Source organism: Hakea prostrata, chromosome 8, assembly GCF_041222555.1.
Source record: "Hakea prostrata isolate BN-2017 chromosome 8, UWA_Hpros_2, whole genome shotgun sequence".
NCBI classification, from domain to species: domain Eukaryota; kingdom Viridiplantae; phylum Streptophyta; class Magnoliopsida; order Proteales; family Proteaceae; genus Hakea; species Hakea prostrata.
The window spans coordinates 17,142,972-17,164,255 of NC_142607.1; positions in this window are offsets into that span (position 1 = coordinate 17,142,972).

Here is a 21,284-nt window from a genome sequence, read left to right on the forward strand (position 1 = left end):
GATTGCTTCAACTTTTGGACCTCTATTCGGATTGCCTCATGTTTCTCAATAGAGAAAGTTTCTTCTTTTTTGTATGACTTGAATTTCTTGAGGATCAATACATAATCTGTGTTCCACTACTTGTCTATTAATGCCGAGCGTATCATCTACCGACAAGGCAAAGACGTCTGAATTTTCTTAAAGAAACTAGGTCAACCTGGGACTTGAAATCGCATATTGTTTGGCCCTAATAATTGTTCTTCTTTCTGGTCGCTTTGAACTTAGTCAAATCCTTTTAGTCTTTCGATTGGTTCAGCTCTCTACATTGTTTCCTCATCTCGATCACCTCTTATTTCCACTACCATGGTCGAGCTACTTGTTTTTGCTCTTTTTTTCATGTAGTTCACATAACACTACCTGACTGATTTCTAGTCAGCACTGCATTCTCTGATTCCATTTGTGGTTAGGAACGTCATCTTCATGTGTAACATTGATACTATAACTTCCAAGGCACAGAGGGTTGGTTGACCTAAAATGACGTTGTAAGGCGACAAGTCCCTAACAACCATGAAAGTTGACTAGACGACCTTGTCTTGTGGGTGTTCGTCAATCCTTAAGTCTAGCCTGATTGTTCCCTCTACTCGAGTAGAGGATCCTGTGAATCCATATAACTGAGCACCACACGGGACGAGCATCTTCTCGTCTAATTAAAGCGTTTTAAAAGCTTCCAAGGAGAGTATATCTATCGATGAACCAGTATTGATCAGAACTATGTGTACTTTTGTGCCAACCAGAGTTACTTTAATCACCAGAGCATCAACGTGAGGAGTCTTGACATCTTGCATGTTTTTAGAAGTGAAATTCTATCACATCCACCCAGTCAATATCCATTCACCTAAATACTTGGGGGTGTGATCCACAACCCCATAGATCAAGTCTTAGACAATCACCAACCATTTCACACAATAGTCCAATCATGAGCAAGAATAAATAAATCTCATAATATTAATAAAGAAATATGTCAAGTAATAAGGATCTCAAAATTGAATAAGAATGCGGAAGTGATGACAAATCTAAAGCAAACAATGAGAAAGGAATAAAGTAAAATTCAAATTTCCTAAGTGTTCTAATGTTTCGCCTTCTTCTCCAATCGTTGTACACCTACAACTTACGATCAATTTCCAGCTCATAGTCCCACCGACGAATGAGGCATCCCTTATCATTGTTGATCGGAGCCATAATAGTGCTCCATACTGGTACTAGGATCGTACCATGAGCCATTGTCAGCTCCCATTGCTTCCTCAGTTGTATAATATATGGGAAGTATCTTCGAATCGGAGCTCAGGATCTCTTCTTCACTTGCATAGTCATCTAAAACAACAGTTCCCTGAAGGGTGAGTTCAAAAGAACTCAATGAGTAGTTCACAAACAAATATCCAATATCTCAATCCAAATCAATACATCATATAGTGCAATATGACATGAGGCAGAATGCGAGAATGCAACTATACTCTCATGGATGCTAGTCTCTAATGGTAGACATGCATTAAGATAGAACACCAGCCACCTCTGGGTAGGTCTTGTCACTTTGATCTCTCATGGGTTGGTTATTGATCTTGAGATCCCGGGTAAGGGGTCAAGGCATCCCTCTCGAACCATCACCATGGTTGGGTTTAGGTCACCACTCTCTCACCACACCCTTGGTATGAGAATTGGTGTCACACCCCACCCGCCGGTATCGGTCTGCCTGACAACCCGTGGGTCCGATTCGTCACAGGATTCACAGTTTACCATCAATAATAATAAATGCAAGCAATAATAATCAAGAACAAGAGTAAATTCAAATAATTCAAATGATAAGTAATAGAGGAGTCCAAATACTCCAAGGGTGAATCAAAGAAAAGAATTAAAGTAATATATTCCAAAATTGATCGAGTTCAATGGAAGAAAAAGTTAAACTAATTCAGTTTTATTCTTTTAGATCTCTCGAGGGCTATGGTCTTTTCTTCAAATTTATAAATGTAGGGAGCTATTCAGCTTTGATCCAAAGACTTCTCAAAATGCCGAGCTATCTGCCTCTTCATGTCATCAATGGGTGCTATAAGTGCACTCCTGCATCCGTAGGTGGCTTCATCACATACATCTCTGTTTCCCATTGACTCCTCCATGACCTCTTCACAGGAGTCGCTCCAATCATATGGAACTTCTCCTGATCTGGTATACCCATCTGTAAATATAATATAACATATAAAAAGGAATGAGTTCTGACGAACTCAGTAAGGAAACACATCTCACATACATATCAACAGTGTATCAGGGTAAGCATGTCACATCCCCCCAGCCGATACCCTAATTGGCATACCCGGGTGTGTGATCCACAGCCCTGAAGATCAAGTATCGAGGAAATCATCCTCCCACATATGCAATAACATAATCATGAATAGAATAATCAACGTTTTAATATTATAAACAAAAGATCTAAATCAGGAAATGAATATCAATATAATCAAAGTGCGGAAAAATGATACCAAATGTAAGCACATCAAAAGAAGTAGAGTGAGGCGGAATCTCACTCCACAATTATAGCGGAATGTAGCACGTAAATCTAAAAAGAATTACAACAGTTTCTAAAGGAGAGTAAGGAAAGAAAGTCAAACTGAACTACGAGTTTTATATTCTATAGATAACATCTTCAAAATAGGGGACTTCATCAATCCAACACAGATGTTCCAATTCTACATTATGTCTAATCGTAGTACGCAACTTGATCACTCGTGGGATCATCAGCATGATCTTCATTGTTGCCAGCACCTTGCGTGTAGTACGCTTCATCGTATTGTCCTTCATAGTAGTCAATACCTGTAAAATAATCTAACAAAAAGATTGCACAAAAAAGGAGTGAGTTCTAATGAACTCAGCAAGGCAAGTTAACTCATAACAACATAAATAACATACTGCAGAACATAACAAGATGCAATGCAATATGAAACAAATAAGGTATCTATGCATCTAAACTCTATGTATGCTGGTCTCTATAGGCAGACATGCTTTAAGTCATAGCACCATACTTCTCTGGGTAAGTCTCAGTCACTCGGCTCCGGTTGGTAGTGGGTCCGTCATCCCTTGGGACAATCCATGGCTGGGGGTTAGGTCACCGCTCTGTCACATCACCATTGGTCTAAGTATTGGCGCATGTCAGGGTTAACCTAGCAAAATGCAAGTCATCTACTCAATCACATCAACTTAGTTCCAGATACATCCATTCCTTGCCCTAGGCCATCCTTTCCGATATCCTTCACACTAAAGTCCTCATAGTCCCTGACTACGGACTCATCAACCCTATTGGTTATCCACATATGGTAAACGGGAAGCTCTCATGTCCCCTCACGGGTTGGTTACCGGTCTTGAGCGCCCATGAGCCCAAGTCTATCCATATGCAACCCTCCAAATAAATGGCCACCAAACTGTGATTCCTGTCCTCTCACGGGTTGGTTACTGGTCTTGAGCGCCCATGAATCCCCATTGCTACCACGGGTCATTCTCAATACCCTTCTGACTAGGGTCTGATATAACGGGGACAGCCCTAGGTATGACAACCAATGGTTCAGGAAGGTGTCGATGGGCAACCCTGGAAACATCCCATACTATTTCCATTGATGTCCAAGGACAGAAGTGTCAAAAGGACACCTCCCCATCCCAAACCATACCTAATCAATCACATTCTCAAATTAGTCATGACATACACAATCAACACCTCATCATACAAAAGGGAATGTAAAAGCATAATCCAATCATTAAACAATATGCAGTAATAAGCATTTCATATAAACTTGAATAATGAAAAAGAAAACATAAGTGAAGTGCTACTGTACTTACAGTAGTACATCATAAGTAGAAAATACAATAATAGTAGTTAAACTCAGAGTTTCTTAAATTAGAAACCAAAGTATACGCGATCTATGTTATTATGAAATAATTGTCCTTACCTTAATTATCGTTGAAGATAATGCAAAGATCAAAGAGAGAGGTTCCAAACTTAGCAATTAAACCCCTAACAATCATAGATACAACCTTAGGAAAGAAGCCTAAAAGATTGGAGAGCAAACGAATCAAACAGAGCGAAAAACAGAGCTTTTGATTTATTGGTCGATTGATTGGTCTATTGACCCAGTCGACCAATAGAGTCAGTACGAAGCAAATACGGGAAATTTGATCCGAAACTCAATCTACAAGGTTCGGAACTTCACGAAACTTGGAGGAAAACTTTAGGATAGTACTCTAACACTAAGGGAGCAAAGATTAGGCACTAACAATGATTAAAATCACTACCTTCTAATTTGAAATCATGGTTTCCCCAATTGGGTGAAAACCCTAGAATTTGATGAAAATATATTATAAAACTCACAAAAAAAACTAGGGATGATTTAGATCTCATCCAAGAAAAAGGTAATCAGAATCAAATACAAGTATGTCATGAAAATTAGATTCATTCGGCTAAGAATTTAGATCCATAAGAAGGATTAGGGTTTTAAGAAGAATTTTCAAGGTTAGGGTTGAGATCACTATGATGATCATTGACCCTAAAGAAAAGGATGAGATCATGGAAGAGATGGTTGCAAGAATGCAGCATCTTCTTCCCAATCTCAAACAAGAACAAGATCGAAGAAGGATAAATCATGACATCGAAGAGATTACTAACCTTGAATTGGCAGATCCGAGATGAGAGACTTCAGATCTAGCGGAGAATTCTTCAAAATCACCGAAGAGAGTTTCAAACGAGTCTTCCCACGTTCTCGGAGTGTTTTGGAGGCAGAGGACACTAAGAAACACGAAGTGTGTTTAATTAAAGAGTGAAAAACCCTAAAATTGGATTTTCTCGGATTTAACACACTATTGGTCGACTAACCCAGTCAACCAATCAATCGACCAATCAGGTTAGCAAAGTCCAAATAGGGAATTGAAGGATCAAATGAACACCAAACCTAAAGGGCTTTTGCACACACATCAAGTGACATACCTAGGGTGTAGAAAAGCCTTCGAACCAAGTTAGATAATACTCCAAGTCTTTCAACTAATCTCATCTTCAGTCAGGTGCAGCTTTCTTTCCAGATCTGCACAGACTTCCAAGTATGGAACTCCATCATCAATCTCCATGGGTTCTAGGTCAAACACCATGTCTTCTACTGAGATGGCCCATAGTTGGCTACTTCCTTTACTCCGGGTCTTCGGACCTATAAACAACCGGGTTTCCGGGTCAAGGTCAGGGCTGGGATAGGGTTGGATTTCACAAAGCACATATATAAAGAATGATATGCAAGTATATGGATGCAGCTAGAATCTAACTATGTAAGTCTCTAAAAGGCGAACATGCTTCAAGATATAACACCAGCCCTCCTCTTGGTAGGTCTAGTCACTTTGACCCCTCACGGACTAGTTACCTCTATTGGGATCCTAGGTAAGGGGTTTAGTCCTCGTCAATCAACCATGGTTGGGTTTAGGTCCAAACTCTCTCACCACGACCATTGGCATGAGTACTGGCACATGTCGAGGTTTCTAATCCAATGCAAGGTCATACAGTAACATACTACATGTAGTCCAGATACTTCCCCTATGGCACCAACCAACTTAGTTTAGTATCCTTCTCTACCTAGGAATGAGAACCTCACGGATTGGCTACCGCTGTTGGACTCCATTCCCTAACCCTATGTTCATCCATATATTGTGGGGGTGGATTAAGGGTGTCAACTTTGGACCGGAACCATCAAACCGTACCGGACCGCGCCACCTAATACCGGACCATTTAAAATTTGGTCCTGTACGGACCGAAACCGAATTTGAAAATTCGGTTCGGTCCGGTATCGGTTTCAGCTGCAAATACCGTCGGTATTGAACCGAACCGGACCGAATTTAGGCCGAATGACTTGTACCGTTTATGTACTGAAAATTATTGGTATTATTGTCATTTTACATTCTAGTTTAGTTTGCCCTAGACTAGTGCGATTTCTGATTTCTCATTCTCTGTGTCTTCGCCTCTTCAAAGTCTCACTCTCACTCTCTCAGACTCTTCGCCTCTTCGAGTTCGAGACTTCGAGTCTTTAGTAGTTCAGTGCCTCTTCAAAGTCTTCGCCTCTTCGAGTTCGAGACTTCTAACTTCACTCACTCTCTGATTCTCTCATCTCACATCTCTCAATCTCTCATTGTCATCGAGTCATCGTCTTCGTCTCATCGTGCGGAGCAGAAATCGTGAGCTTGAACCTGAAGTCGTGAGCCTGAAGAGCAGAGGAGTTTTGATTTCTTAAGCCTGAACCTGAACTGAAGTCGTGAGCGGTGAGCCTCAACCTGAATCTTCTTCTTGTGATGCTCTTGTTCTTCTTCTTCTTCTTCGTCTTCATTTGCAATGGCTGTCAGCCTGTCACTATATTACAACTGCAGAAGATTAGTTTATTTATTTCTTTTCTGTTCGATAGAAATCTTCTATAATGCATCACTGATGTTGTTATGATATGAAACACACAGCTTGCAGTTTGCTTCAATATGTATTTGTGTGATATATGTTAGTTTATTTCATTTCATCTTGCTAACTTTAGTCTCTTTATTGATATCTTAAACTTCAGTTTCTTTTTTCTGGAAAAAGCAGTTTTCTTTTCTTGGTGAAACCATTTTCATTAATGAACTATCAAAGATCCTCTAAATTAATTGCAGATATTCCAGATTAAGAAAAAGAATATCAAATGGTCATGCGGCCATTAAGTGATTAATCAGCGATTAGATGTAATTCCTTGTGGTTTTTATGTCTAAGCCCATACATCACATGACCACTTATTAATGTTTCTTTCCCCTCCAGATATCACCTTAGAAATTATAGTTGTTGTTCTCAATTTGTCTGCTAGGTCTCTATGGTGATTCTATGTACTTGAGTAGTTACTCTGTTTGTAGCAAAGTGGTACAATGATAATTGAGAGGCATGTAGTGCATCGCCCAGACACCACTACAAGCCACATGCATGCCCCTAATCAATGGTGAATCCCACCCAAGCTCAGCTAAGTATGCCTGAAGCCTTCTGATGCTAGTTGATGCTATTTGATCAGACTTAATATGGCAAGGTGCATGGGGGCATACCCTGGCCCAATTGTATATCTTAAATTCTCGGGAAGACATTGTCATTCAGGGATGAAATAGTATTTTTAGGGTTATCTTCTTCTTCCTCTCCATCTCCACTCTCCTGCTTGCATTCCCCTTCAAATTGGACATTTCTGGTATGCATTTTAACAAGGCTTTGAATTATTACTTGCTAATTTGTAGAGATTTTGATTTTGATTTGCTAATTTGTAGAGATTCTGATTATTATTTACTAATTTGTATCTGTAAAGGAGCGGGGGGGGGGGGGGCATTAGTAGTTTTCCTATATGTATCTTGTCAAATTGAATTTTTGAATATCATGTATGTACTAGCTTGAACAGGGGAATCTTTTGGTTTTTCTAGGTAGCACAGAAGAATATTGGGGAAGTCAAGATGTTGTCTAATTGGTTTCTTTTGGTTGTGGCTTTGAAAGTGTTTTGTAGACTGTAGTAAATTAATGGCTGAACCTTATTTCTTGTTAATTGTAATTTCATTTCAGGTTTGTTTGTGTTTTGTTATCTTCATGACTTCATCCAGAACAAACATCCATTATGCTTTCAGGGAGCAAGGGTGGTAGAACAGATTTACTAGACATTACCATTCTGTTTTTTTATTATTCATGCTTCATGACTTAATGACTTCATTTTTAGAACAGATTTACTAGATGTTCATTTCTAATCATCCCAAACTAGGCAAGGAAGAAATCTTCAGGTCACTTTGGGATAGTGTGAATGTTAAGGGCTAATGAATGGAAGTGCAGTCAATTCATGAAATTTTATTCTTTGTCAATATATTTGTTTCATGTTTTTTATTTACATAATGTAGCCATGTAGGTGCTTTCTTCATTGCCTTGGTGTTTCACAAGCAAGAGGACTTGGAAGGCTGGACATTATCCACTTTCTACCGGTAAAGAAAATGAGATTTTTGAAGACCAAAGATTGAAATTGAGCTAAGGGGAGAAACGAACCCCTCAGCTACTTGGAAATGGCATAGTTTTTTGATTGCTTAGAGTCTTAGACTTCTGAAATTTGAAGTCATTTTTTGATTGCTTAGACTTCTGAAGTCATTTTTTGATTGCTTAGACTTCTGAAATTGTAGATTAATCTGCTGCAATAGATTCCTTAAGCTGTTTTTTCACAGATTAAAGACCTACACAAGTCATTTTTTACTTTTGCACGTTCCACTTTTCTATCAGACATGAAAATGCCCATCTGGAGTCTTGGACTTTCTGTTCTCTGTCTCATATATCTGAATACAATTTATTGAAGCTCACATCTGCATACCTTTGCAATAATGGATGCTCATGTGAAGCCATACTACAGCAGGAGAGCTATCCAGGTTAAACCAACTAAATAAGAAAGATTTTTTTCTCTTTTAGTAACTAAAAAGGGACCTCATATCATATGCGTAGCAAAACTGCGATTGTATAACGAAACCGTACCGACCACGTTAGAAACCGTTTATTCATACCGATTTTATACTGAAACCGGACCGGATCGTTTTTGCAAATATCGAAACCGTACCGTACCGTTTAAAGTCGGTACAATACGGTTCTAGTTCTAGGTATTCAATGTTGGTACTGTACCGAAACTGTACCGATTGATACCCTTAGGGTGGATGCTCTAATGACTCCTCACGACTCCCGGCCGCTCCTTAGATGTCCATGAACCCAAACCCTAACATGTGCAACCCTACCAATGCATGATCAACAGTGGACCATTCATTCTCCTCATAGACTGGCTACCGCTGTAGTATGAGATAGAGTCACATCACCGTTATCATGGGTCATTCGGCTTCAATTCCCCTATCGAAAGGGTAGTAGCATGTGTGGGCACCTATCCATGCAATCTAGACTCCTTAGGAATGTTATCCAATAACATGATAGTGCTGGGGACATCAATAAGCAGTGTCCCATTCCATAGCCCCTAATATCTCAAGCAATGGATAGCCAGTATGGATACCCTCCACCATAGTTACATCACATCACCAACCATTCTTACAACCATTCATTCTATGTCTTAAAGTAATGAAAATGCATCTAAACATTATTTACAATATATATTCGACTATTTATCATTGAATTATACTACTACAACAAGTTATAAGAACAATAATATATGTACATAATCAAACAGTTCATCATAGAGCATATCATCGCATATATATAAATATACATATACACACACACACACACACACATATATATATATATATATATATATATAAGAGTGTGTCCTTACTTGTAGATATGTAAGAACTAGTGTAATTGCAATCAAACCTCACAATTAGGAAGTCCAAAGAACCTCAGAGATTACCTAGAATAGAATTATAAAAATACATTAAAGACAAGAGCCAAAACATAACATCAATTGGACTGACTAGGGTTCTGTGACCCAGTCGGTTGCTTGGGGCGGTTGGTTGGCCAAGCGACCTCCACTATTCCAGACTACTTCTAAGTCCAAAATTCCGACTTTTGATCTCCCAAATTTAATCTGATTTCGGGATTATCTAAATTCAAAATTCGTACTTAAGGAGCCCACAACACAAGCACAACCAAAACCCTAGAATTCTAATGATTCAATATTCACATCATTTCCTTTAATCAAATCTATCCTTTATTCCGATGCAAGGATCTGTTTTCATACAAGATCCAATAAAGATCATTGATGGGAGAATAGAACCATCATGAATAACTTACCAACACATTAAAGATGATGGATCCACACCATTCAAATAGATGAGGAAAGAATGTAGAGGTTGTGAGATCAACTTACCTCCAATTGATACGCTAAACTAACAAAGGATTGGATCTTCTTCACCAATCACACTTCTCTCACCTTCCAGCATGTGTTCTTTGCCTCCTAATCGTCCTCAGCCGTAATCCCAAATATAATAATGAGTAAAAAGGTCAAGATTGGCTATATATATAAAAGACTGGGGCAAAATAGTATTTAAAATCTCGCAAGCAAACTTGGCAGTTGCTTGGGGCGGTTGATTGGTCAATCAACCGCCTTAAGCAACCGCCCCCTAATACTTTGCATTACTTGGGTGCTTTGCTCAAGGGGTTGATCCCCAACTCAAACCTAACCCTAACCAACATGTGGGGGTGATCTTACCTTGATTTTAGATATCTTCAATCACACCTGAACTCCGATTGGTGATCCACTTTCCCAGTCCATCAGGGTTTCTACAGGTTCTTCTTTGGATTCCCAGTAAGGCATGTTCTTCATAGGTGGAATCCAGATCCATGGGCTCAGGGTATGGATCATGGACTTCAATCCGGATACTCCACAACTTATTCCGGTCAGACCTTCGGGTACTTGGACCTGCAATACGAATCTTGGGTTTGAAATATTGGGGTTGTTACAACTGGTGTTTGTCGGGCTTTACCTAGCCCAATGCAAGTCAACTACTTAGTCACATCAACCTAGGTACAGATACCTCCCCTCTTGCATCTCACACTTTCGGTTTAGTATCCTCCCCTACTAGAGTCAACGTATCCTATGACACCAACCAATTTGGACTACGCCTTCTCTTAATCCTATTGGTCATCCATATATAATGGACGGGAAGCTCTCATGTTCTCTCATGAGCCCAAGTCTATTATATGCAACCCTACCAATGAATGACCCCTAATGTAGTTGTGTCCTCTCATGGGTTGGTTACCGGTCTTGAGCGCCCACCACCCCCACACTATTACCACGGGTCACTTGACATCAATACACCACCCAATAGGGTGTGATATGATATGGTTTCTAACCAAACTCCACTGGAGTTCCTAGTCATGGCATTTAGTAATCGTGAAAAGCGCCGAGGGGCAACATAGGATTGTGTCCCATACCACCTCGACTAATGTCCCAAGACAGAAACACTCAAATAAGTATTCCTCAATTCACAATTACAACTCACATTCACGTAGCAAGAAGGTTCAATCACATTCTCAATTCATAAATAAATCTGTGAAACCCAGCCCTAACCTTGACCCGAAAACTTTGTATTTGTAGGTCCAGTGACCCAAAGTAAAGTAAGAAGTCAGCTTTGGGCCATCCCAGTGGAGGACTTGGTGTCTGGCTTTGAATCCATGAGAGTTGATGATGAGGTTCTATTTATGGAAACTGAATCTTGATGAAGATCGGATTAGTTGATGGACTTGGAGTGCTCTCTATCATGGTTTGAAGGCATTTCTACCTATTAGGTAAGTCACTTGATATGTGTGCAAAACCCCTTTAGGATTGGATTTGATTTGGGCCTTCAATTCCCTGTTTAGGAGTTGCTGAACTGATTGGTCGACTGGACCAGTCGACCAATCCACTCGACCAATGGGTTATGTCTTTGGTAATTAGGTCTTGCTTGCTCTATTTAAGTCCAATCTCGAGTCTACTTCGTATTTTCTGCCTCCAAACTCTTTGGAATGAACCAAAGACCTCTGCAAGTCATCTCCCTTGCATCCTTGGTGTTTATCTTGACGGATCTTCGTCAAAACTCTTCCTTTTGCATCAAAGGTATGTCTACACTCTCTTCTTCTCCTCCATCTCTGTTTTTCTTTCCTTTTTGAGTTGAGACAGTAGAGGAGATGCTGCATTCTCTGTTGCAAACATCTCTAGACTTGTCTCTCATGATCTTCCTAAGGATTAATGGCTAATGCTATGATCTTAACCATGATCATTGTAAGCTTTTGAAGGAATCATGATCAAACCATGATCTTGTCTTTGTTCATCTTTTGATTTAAATTCTGATCTTCTTAGATCTACTATATTGATCATATTAGTAGTCAATTGCTGTGTTTTCTTTACATGATCCATGATCTATCAATCTCTAGTTGTTTCTCTTCTACCATACCATGCTTTCTTCATGAATCATGACAGTTACATCTATGGCAGGTTTTGTTTCCTTATTTAGATTTATGCTCTTAGGTCTATTTTCTTGAAGATCTAAGTATGCCTTCCATGATATCTTTATCTGAATCAATGATTCATTCTCCTATTGTTCTTGTCTATGATTTCTATCTTGAATTCTTCAAGAACCATGATTGATCTAATTATGGTAACTTTTTGTTTCCTAATTTGAAGACTTGATTCGATTAGTGTTTTGAGGTCCTCTATATGTTAGGATACTACTAATGTAGTTTACCCCTTGTTTAGTACCCTTTTGAACCACCAAATTCGGATCTTATTTCTTAAAACTCTGATTTTGTAGGCCACTATCTTCATTGGTCGACTGATTGGTCGACTGGGGCAGTAGACCAATCCAATCGACCAATGAGTACAGCAACTCCAGATTTGGTCTGTTTTGGATGTTTTGATATCTTTTCTGTTAGGGATTGATGCGTCCAAAATCTGCTCAGCCCTTGGATCTCCACATGATGTCCTGCAAAACGAAAACGTCAGATGTGGCCCGATCGCTGGGGTCGGGAGTCCACCTCCGAAGGCTAAGTCAGTTGATGAACTTAATCACAAACGGCTCTGCTAGAAGCACAGAGCTAATGAATGAAGAAACGGGAAAGGTGATCTAGATAGCAGGACGCTGATAGTTTAGGTCTATCAGTATGTATCTGAACCTGAGTTTCAGATAGTATTCTCCTTGATCGATTGATCCGTCCCTCACCTTGTATAGTAGTGAGGTTTATATAGAGTGTACCTTCGAATCTCCTTCGTTGGATGCACTCGAGCCTTCTTCGGGTAGTCGTTAGATCTTTATCAATAAGATCCGTTGAGCGATAGACTTCTACTAGTTTGGGCTAGTAGAGGACTCCTCAGATAACCGTTAGGTTATGCGATAGTTATCCCTTTGATGATGATAATTATCCGCAACCGTCAGTTTGAGTCTGCTGTCATCAGGGTGATTACCCTAATCCATAAGTAAGATTAGGGCACGCTTGCAGCCGAATAATCTTTCTTCTTCAGCAAGCCATCTTCTGGATCCAGTTCGCTCGGGAGCGATTCGGTTTTCTCCGTCTCGACCGGGGTCGAGGGTCGGACCAGGTATGAACCCGGTCTGATCATAAACTCTCCATATCAAGGATCTTTCCTAATATGTTGTATACACTTGTTTAGGACCTTCTTCTCAAGTTTGTCAAGATCTTACTTGATTTCTTAGGATTCCTTTGCAAGTTATAAAAGGTAAGGATGGTTACTTCTTTAACAACATAAATTGCATATCTTAGTTTCTATATTTGAATATTGTTAATGTATTTCTTTAATTAGATTCTTATAATGTTAGACTACTGTGGTACTGTCTTGATATCAGTAGCATTACTTATTTATATTGAATTGACTCATGTATGATTTACTTACCAATTATATACAAGTTGATTGTAATTATTGATTTCTTTCCATATATGAAGTTACCATATATGTGATGTTATGAATTGATGCTTGTGTATGCTTAAGTATGGTTTGGAAAGGAGAGGTGTCCTTTTGACACTTCTGTCCTTGGACTACTACAGGAATATTATGGGATGTTTCCGGAGATGCCCTCTGGACACCTTCCTAAACTGTTAGATGACATATTTAGGACGGTCTAGTAGTGTTTGGCTAGGATGTCCCGTTATGTCAGACCCTAATCGGAGGGGTATTGAGACCGAACGACCCGTGGTAGCAATAGGGATTCATGGGCGCTCAAGACCGGTAACCAACCCGTGAGAGGACAGGAATCACATTGTGGGGGCCATTTATTGGTAGGGTTGCATATGGATAGACTTGGGCTCACGGGCGCTCAAGACCGGTAACCAACCCGTGAGGGGACGTGAGAGCTTCCCGTTTACCATATGTGGATAACCAATAGGGTTGATAAGTCCGTAGTCAGGGACTATGAGGACTCTAGTGTGAAGGATACCGGAAAGGATCGTCAGGGACAAGGAATGGACGTATCTGGATCTGACTTGATGTAACTAAGTAGAAGACTTGCATTTGGCTAGGCTTAACCCTGACATGCGCCGGTACTTAGACCAATGGTGATGTGAGAGAGTGGTGACCTATACCCCTAGCCATGGAATGTCCCGAGGGATGCCGGACCCATTACCAACTGATGATTAGTGAATGAGACTTTCCTAAAGAAGTACGGTGCTATGACTTAAAGCATGTCTGCCAATAGAGACCAGCATATATAGAGTTAGATTCATACATTCATTGTTTGTCTCATACCATATTGCATTTATGTTTGTTTTGTAATCCTGCCATTTATGTTATTATGGATTTAACTGCCTTATTGAGTTTCTTTGAAACTCACTCCTTTTTGTACTATGTTTGTTAGACTATTCTACAGGTTCTGAATATCATGACTGCTCGTATGAAGAAGCGCAAGGAGAAGAGGCATATCTCCAGGAAGGTGATTGCGGTTACGACAATTACACTGAAGATCCCGCGAGTGGTTATGCTCCGTACAATGCTTAGTCCGACCATAGAGTGGAAGCGCCCTTGTGCCATTTATGAGATTCATACTTATAGGGATATTGTCTATAAGATTGAGAACAATTTAGTTACCTTTTGTACCTGCTATTGGGATTAGATTCTATCCTGTTTCTTCTCTTTTAGAACTACTTTTCCGCTGGTTGTAGAGTGGGATTTCGCCTCACTTTACTTATCTGATTTAGACACTCTGATTATATTTAGTACTCTGATTTATATATGATTCATTCTTTCCTTATTTGGATCTATGGTTTATCTTTCGCACATCGAGTATTATTGTTCATGATTATGTTATTGGTTATGTGGGAGGTTGATTACTCGATACCTGATCTTCGGGCTGTGGATCACACTCTCGGGTATGCCAGATTGGGTACCGGCTGGGAGGATGTGACAAAATCTAAGTCCATAAAGTCATATATTGAATCCATATATCAAGAGCATCATTAATCACTTATATACTGTAATTTCAGAGTCATAATCATCATTCCTAAACCCTAAAATATTAGCACGTAAATATATAAGCAAGTTTCATAACAACCAAGAAAGTAACAATGGTTATGTGCAAGTGAACATCCTCACCTTGCTATTTATTTGCAACTTTGTAAAATAAGTCAAAGAGTAAGTTAACGCTTCCTAAAAAATCCTATTAACATGTTGGTTCAAAGTTAGAAATAATCTTAGAGGTCTGACATTGAAAAGAGAAACAAATGACCAACACTTGCAGGTGTGGTTGGTCGAGCTAGTTGCCCCAGGGCATAGTTTGGTCGCTTGGGTGGGTCGCCCGGGGCTACTAGGGCATTCAACCACCCTACGAGTACTGACAAAATCTACTTAGATTGACAGATGGCTTTCCGAAAGGGTTCTAAACTACTTAAAAATACTTAGAAAATTATGAAATAATACTAGAACATGATCTGTCATAGTTTAGACATCAAACAAAGCAAAAAGAATGAAAACCTAATGAATCCTATATTAGGTCTTCTCCAAAATCAATCCGAAAGATTCACGGATCTGATGGAGTGAACGAGAATTCACTTTAGAGTGAAGAGGGTAGAAGAAGTAGGTTGATACAATAACTAGAAACCTTCAACTAGGTCTTGGCAGTAGGAGGAATCAATCATAAAAGAGAACTAGAACGAAGAAGATGAATACTAGCCTTTAAGAAAGCAAATCGCTGTTCAAAAACCTTGATGAATACTCTCCACACTGTCTTTCGCCCATGAAGAGTGTTCTCTGATGAGCTCTGACATTCTCTGAGGGCTTTAGATCATAATGATACGTCTTAGAACGAAAACACATTAAATAGCGCTTCAAAAATCAAATTTCTAAAATTGCCCTTTTTCTCCCGGAACTAGGCTGGTCTCCTGGGGTAACCAAGGTAGTCAACCAACTCTTGGAACCTTTGTTTCAGGAGCAAAGCCAAGGCCTGAAAGCCCAAGCTCTACCCTAGTTCCTATTCCCTACTATAGAAGAGTCCTACCTAATTTTTCGAGACCTTCTACACATGTCATCACAAAATACTTGATCCATCTACCCAATCCGTCAACGTCCGAGTTAGAACTCCTTCCAAATTTTGACAAAATTCCCAGCTTAGCATCATGTCCATCTAATTCTATTGGTTTGAAATCCAATCCAATGGTCTTTACCTAGATGGCCCACAGTTGCTTTCTTCCCACACTCCAGGTTTTCAAACCTACAATGAGGGTTTTCGGGTTAGGATTTTGGGGGATTTCACAATAATAAGTTTTGAGGTAACCCTAGTGTTTGGTTTCTCCAACTCAACATTACCTACATACTGTGCCTTCCTCTTTGCTTGCCTGACTGATTCTTCAGTTGGACCACCGAGCACTGTATAAATTGGAGATTGTCTTCTCTTTTGATTATCGTCTCCATCTCTTGGCTGGCCTCTACTAGGACTTCTGCGTCTTTCTCTGCTAGTCAACCTTGCCTATTTTCTATCTTTGGTAGGTGATTGAGGAGCTTCTTGCTTTGTTCGAAAATACTTCTTCAGATTTCCTTGGGAAATTAATTTTTCAATCTCGGCTTTTAACTGCCTGGAATTATTAGACCAATGGCCATAATCTTTACAAAATTTATAGTATTTACTTTTGTCACACTCCTCTAGATGGGATTCAAGCTTGCTTTGCCACTTGAGCAAGCCTTGGCTTTTGATTTGCATGAGAATTTCTGATCGACTAGTATTCAGAGGAGTGTATGTTTCTTCTGACTACTTCTTGGGCTTTGGCTGACCACCTTTGGTTGGAACTAGGTTCGAGCTTCTATTTTGTTGCTTGTCTTTATTCACTTTCATTTCTGTGGTCGATTCCCTTTTTCTGTACTCAATTGTTTTTGATATCTCAGCTTGCCTGTGGCATCGTTCGAACAAGTCTGCATAATTTTTGGGCGTGTCTAACATAAGTCTTTTGAGCAGACCTTCATGGTTAAGTCCTTGATAAAGAGCATGGAAGGTGATCTTTTCATCTAGATTTTCAATCTGAATAATCAGATTGTTGAATCTCCAGAGGTAGTCTCTAATTGATTCCAAATGACCTTGTTTGAAAAAAAAACCGGACGTCCTCTCTTTTCTTTGTATTAACACCACTTTAGAACCGATAATAAGACTCAACTAAGTTGGTCAAAATCTAAAATTGATCCATTCTTGAGTCCTAAAAACCATTTGGATGCTGCTTCGATCATCAAAGCTGAAAAAATCCTGCACATAGCTGCTTGATTGTGTCTATATGAGGACATTACCGACTTATAATGTATAATATGACATCTCGAGCACTTGGTCCCATCGAACAAAGTGAACGTTAGGCATTTGAAAATTTTCAGGCATATCTGCTTCCAAAATAGCCTGAACAAAGGGATCTTCTTTTAGTACGGAATATAGGGCATCTTTACCTGAATCCTTCAACTTTTTAAACTTTTCATCAAGTTCTTCGAATCGTTGATCATAGTCTATTCTTTTGGCTGCAACTTCATTGTTGTCATCTGCTTCTCGGTGGTCGACCGAAGGAGAACTACTCTGTTGATCATCATAATCATCTCCTGGGGGAGGGTACTTTGACGTTACCTTGCATGATGGTCGGGATTTTTCACCTACCTTTCCTTTGCCCTTTTCCTTATTTCGCTGAGAAGGTCGTGGAGATTGATTGGCCGGAGGTGGTCGTCCATCTCTTTGTTTGCTGCTCTACTACCCCGTGCCCCTTCTAGATTTATAAGGTTGGCTTGTTGGCCAGTTCCTGGAGGAATTACCTGTTGACAGATGCTTGCTCTAATTAATTCGTTCATCTCCACCAGTTGTCTCTGCAATTCATTAAATTGATTAATGGTGGCAAATTGGTTGAATGAACTTGCTAGGGCATCATTATGAGGAGTTTTTTTTTCTTCTTCTTCTGTTCCTCAGGGTGCATCCTCTTTATTGACCTCCAGTCCGTCTTCTTTCGAGTCATCCCCCACTAGTGTTCCTGATCTAGTGCACATGATGGCTTTTTGATCAAATTCTCACAGACGATCCCAATTGTTGCTCCAAAATCCTACTCAGCAGTACAAGTGAACGAACTTGCAAAAACATGTTCGATCAGGTTGTTGATTTACGCCTCCGGTGATCAAGTTAGTGAAACATGACTTTGGTTGAAGAAAGTATGTTGTAGATCACAATGCGAGTGGGTATAACTTGAGAATGCCTACCTGATAATGATGATGATCTGAGTATTTATAGCTTAGGAGGTTACTGATAACTCTATGAAATAGAGTTAAGATTTATAACTTTTATACTTGAGATGGCTTGATTTAGGAGTATTTTGTCTTTGTTTTAGTGATAGTATTCATTAGGTGTTGTCTTATTTAGTCTTAACATGTTGCATTTTGTTTAGTTCATTTTTGTCACCATTGCATGAATTTCCCTTCTTTTTATGGATGAATTTGACTGTTTCTCTTTCTCTTGAACATGTAGGTGAAGATTCATAATAGAAGAACATGTCCTCTAACTTTGTTGTAGAGTTGTTGCTGCATTGCTACAACAACTGAGCAGAATATTCTCAGATCCAATTCAAATGGAATTGACCAAAAAGGGCTAACTTAAGTGGACTAAATTCTTGTAAATACATGATGGTTTTCAGCCTTGATCTCAGGAGGAAAGTTCTAATCCTATGGCCAAAATCTAACCTAATGATTGAAGACATTTATGGAAGAAAGAGAAGAGAGGCAAGGAGGACAAGAGGGGAGATTCGACCAAGGTGTGGAAGAGAGACTTGGCTGAGAGGAAGGAGGTAGAGAACGAATGCTTGAGCTCTTGTGGAAGCAAGGAGCTGTTGGAGTTGCTGATTTGCTGAAGAAGAAAGCTGGAGCTCATGTGGAAGCATTGAAGCCTTAGTTTATTCTTGTTTTTATAACTCTATCTTCTTATTTTCTAGTCTCATGTCAACTATACTTGGTTTTATGCATTTGAATTCTGTTATGGGCTAAATCTTAGCTGTGTTGGGATGATAGTAGTACCTAAACCTGAATTTTGATATGTAATCAATCATGTGTTCTTTAGTTTTATTGCAATCCACTTTATTGTTAATGAATTCAGCATGTTATATTGACTAATTTTAGTTCTTGAATGATCTTTCTTGAATGAATGTTATGATTTCATTAATTGGAAAATTAATGAAGTCTAGGTGTTTGTTGAATTGTGTGAGTTAGCATCATCTTTAATTAGGTTGTGTTAATTAGTAGGTTGGGTAGGAATACCCAATTACCTCACATTACCATTGATTGGATTGGGTTTAAATTGCATTCTTAATTCAATTCTTCATAGGAATATGCTGATGTTGATTTAGGATGCTAGCTTATGTGTATTGGAAAATACCATATTGCCATTCATTCCAAGTTCTTGATTTATCTTGGGGTTGTAGTATTGCTTTAGTATTTGTGTTTTAAAATTTAGGGGAAGGGAAACTTGATTCCTAACACACTTGTCACTCATTAAGTTTCTTCCATTGCTCAAATCTACATTTTAGTTCCTTAGTTTTCTTTACCTGTCATTTGGTTAATTAGTTAGACAAATACCAATCAACCTTGTTAATTTCATTTAAATCAATTTTACTTTTACATTGAAAGTTAAGGATATAATTCTCCGTAGGATCGATTTTGTAATTATCATTTATTACTTGATTGCGATACGTATACTTGCGTGATATCTTGAGATACAAGCAACAGTTACCTCGGTTGTATCACGATGAAGTTTGACTTCAACTCTATAAAGGTCCTTTACTTTGAAGAATCTTACCCGATACGAGTATTCCTTGTGTTGAGGTTGTAGAGTTCGAGCAAGACTCCTTGCTGATTCCCTAATATGTTACAGTTCTAGTTATTGGACATTTTGTATTTGACTATAAATTTCTTCTAGAGATTTAGGGAGTTAATCAAACCCCACTAGGCCCGAGTTAAGCTCTGGTTCATTAATGACCTGACCATGATTTATTTGAACTATTGTGAACCTAATCGGTCTTCATTCATCTGGTTCAATAGGATTTATTCATATCACTAGTCATTAGTTTATACTCCATGTTCCAAAGACTATTAGGACACGAGGCACTTATTTGGAACCATATGTTAAAGCAACAAATAGCTCTAGTATTATGTTATGCACATCATATTAATTATTTAAAATTTTTATGGAAAATAAATATTAGTAAGTTTTTTTTTTTGGGTAGAATGTTAGTAAGTTATTGAGACATAAGTTCTGTAGGAGAAGTTTTAGGAAGCTTTGAGGAAGTTTTAGGAGCTATATAAATATTTATTTGATTTTGCCTATTTAAAAGGCTATTATGTATTTGAATAAGGAGAAGAAAATTATGATTTGTGAATTAATTCTTACATCCATCTTAAGCAAGGACTGGCCGCCTTCTGATTGTGTCAAGACGTCAAAGTCTTCAATCATAAGACATCAGGTGTTGATTAATGGAGCTCCTCATGAAATAATTATTCCATCTAGAGGCATCAGGCAAGGAGACCCGTTATCTCTAGCAATTTTTGTCCTTTGTTCTCAAGGACTTTCGGCTATACTTCTCAAAGCTGAACAAGCTGGGTTGGTGAAAGGAATGAAGGTTAGGAACAAGTCAAAACCTCTCTCTCATCTTCTATTTGCAGATGATAGCCTATTTTTTTCTAAAGTAAAATTGGAGGAGATCCACAATCTCAAATCTTGTTTGGACTTCTACTAAAAAGCAAGTGGGCAAAGCATCAACTTGGAGAAATCTTGCCTTACTTTAGTCCAAATACGCATTCAAAAATAAAAGGTGGTTCTCCTGTATATTAAAGACAAAGTTATGGCGATCGACCGAAGAAATTTCTTGGTTTGCCAATTCAGTTAAGGACCTCAAAGGCGGATCTTTTTAAAGAACTAAGAGAGAAGACATGCAATGCAATCCAAGGGTGGAAGGATAAGCTACTATCACATGCGGGGAAAGAAGTATTGATAAAGTCTGTGGCCGTCTCCTTAAACTCATATGTAGCTTCACATTTCAAACTACCTAGCTCTCACCATGAAAAGATTAAACAAGCAGTCACACACTTCTTTTGGAATGGGGAGGGAGAGAAGAACAAAATGTGTTGGATAGCTTGGGATAAGCTCTACAGATCTAAGGAGAAAGGTGGCCTAGGTTTCAGAGACCCAACTATACAAATAAAGCTCTTCTAACCAAGCTCGCTTGGAGATTGTGGAACAATCCCACCTCCTTTTGGGCTGAATTCTTTGAGAGTCTTTATTTCCCTAATAGCTCCTTTCTG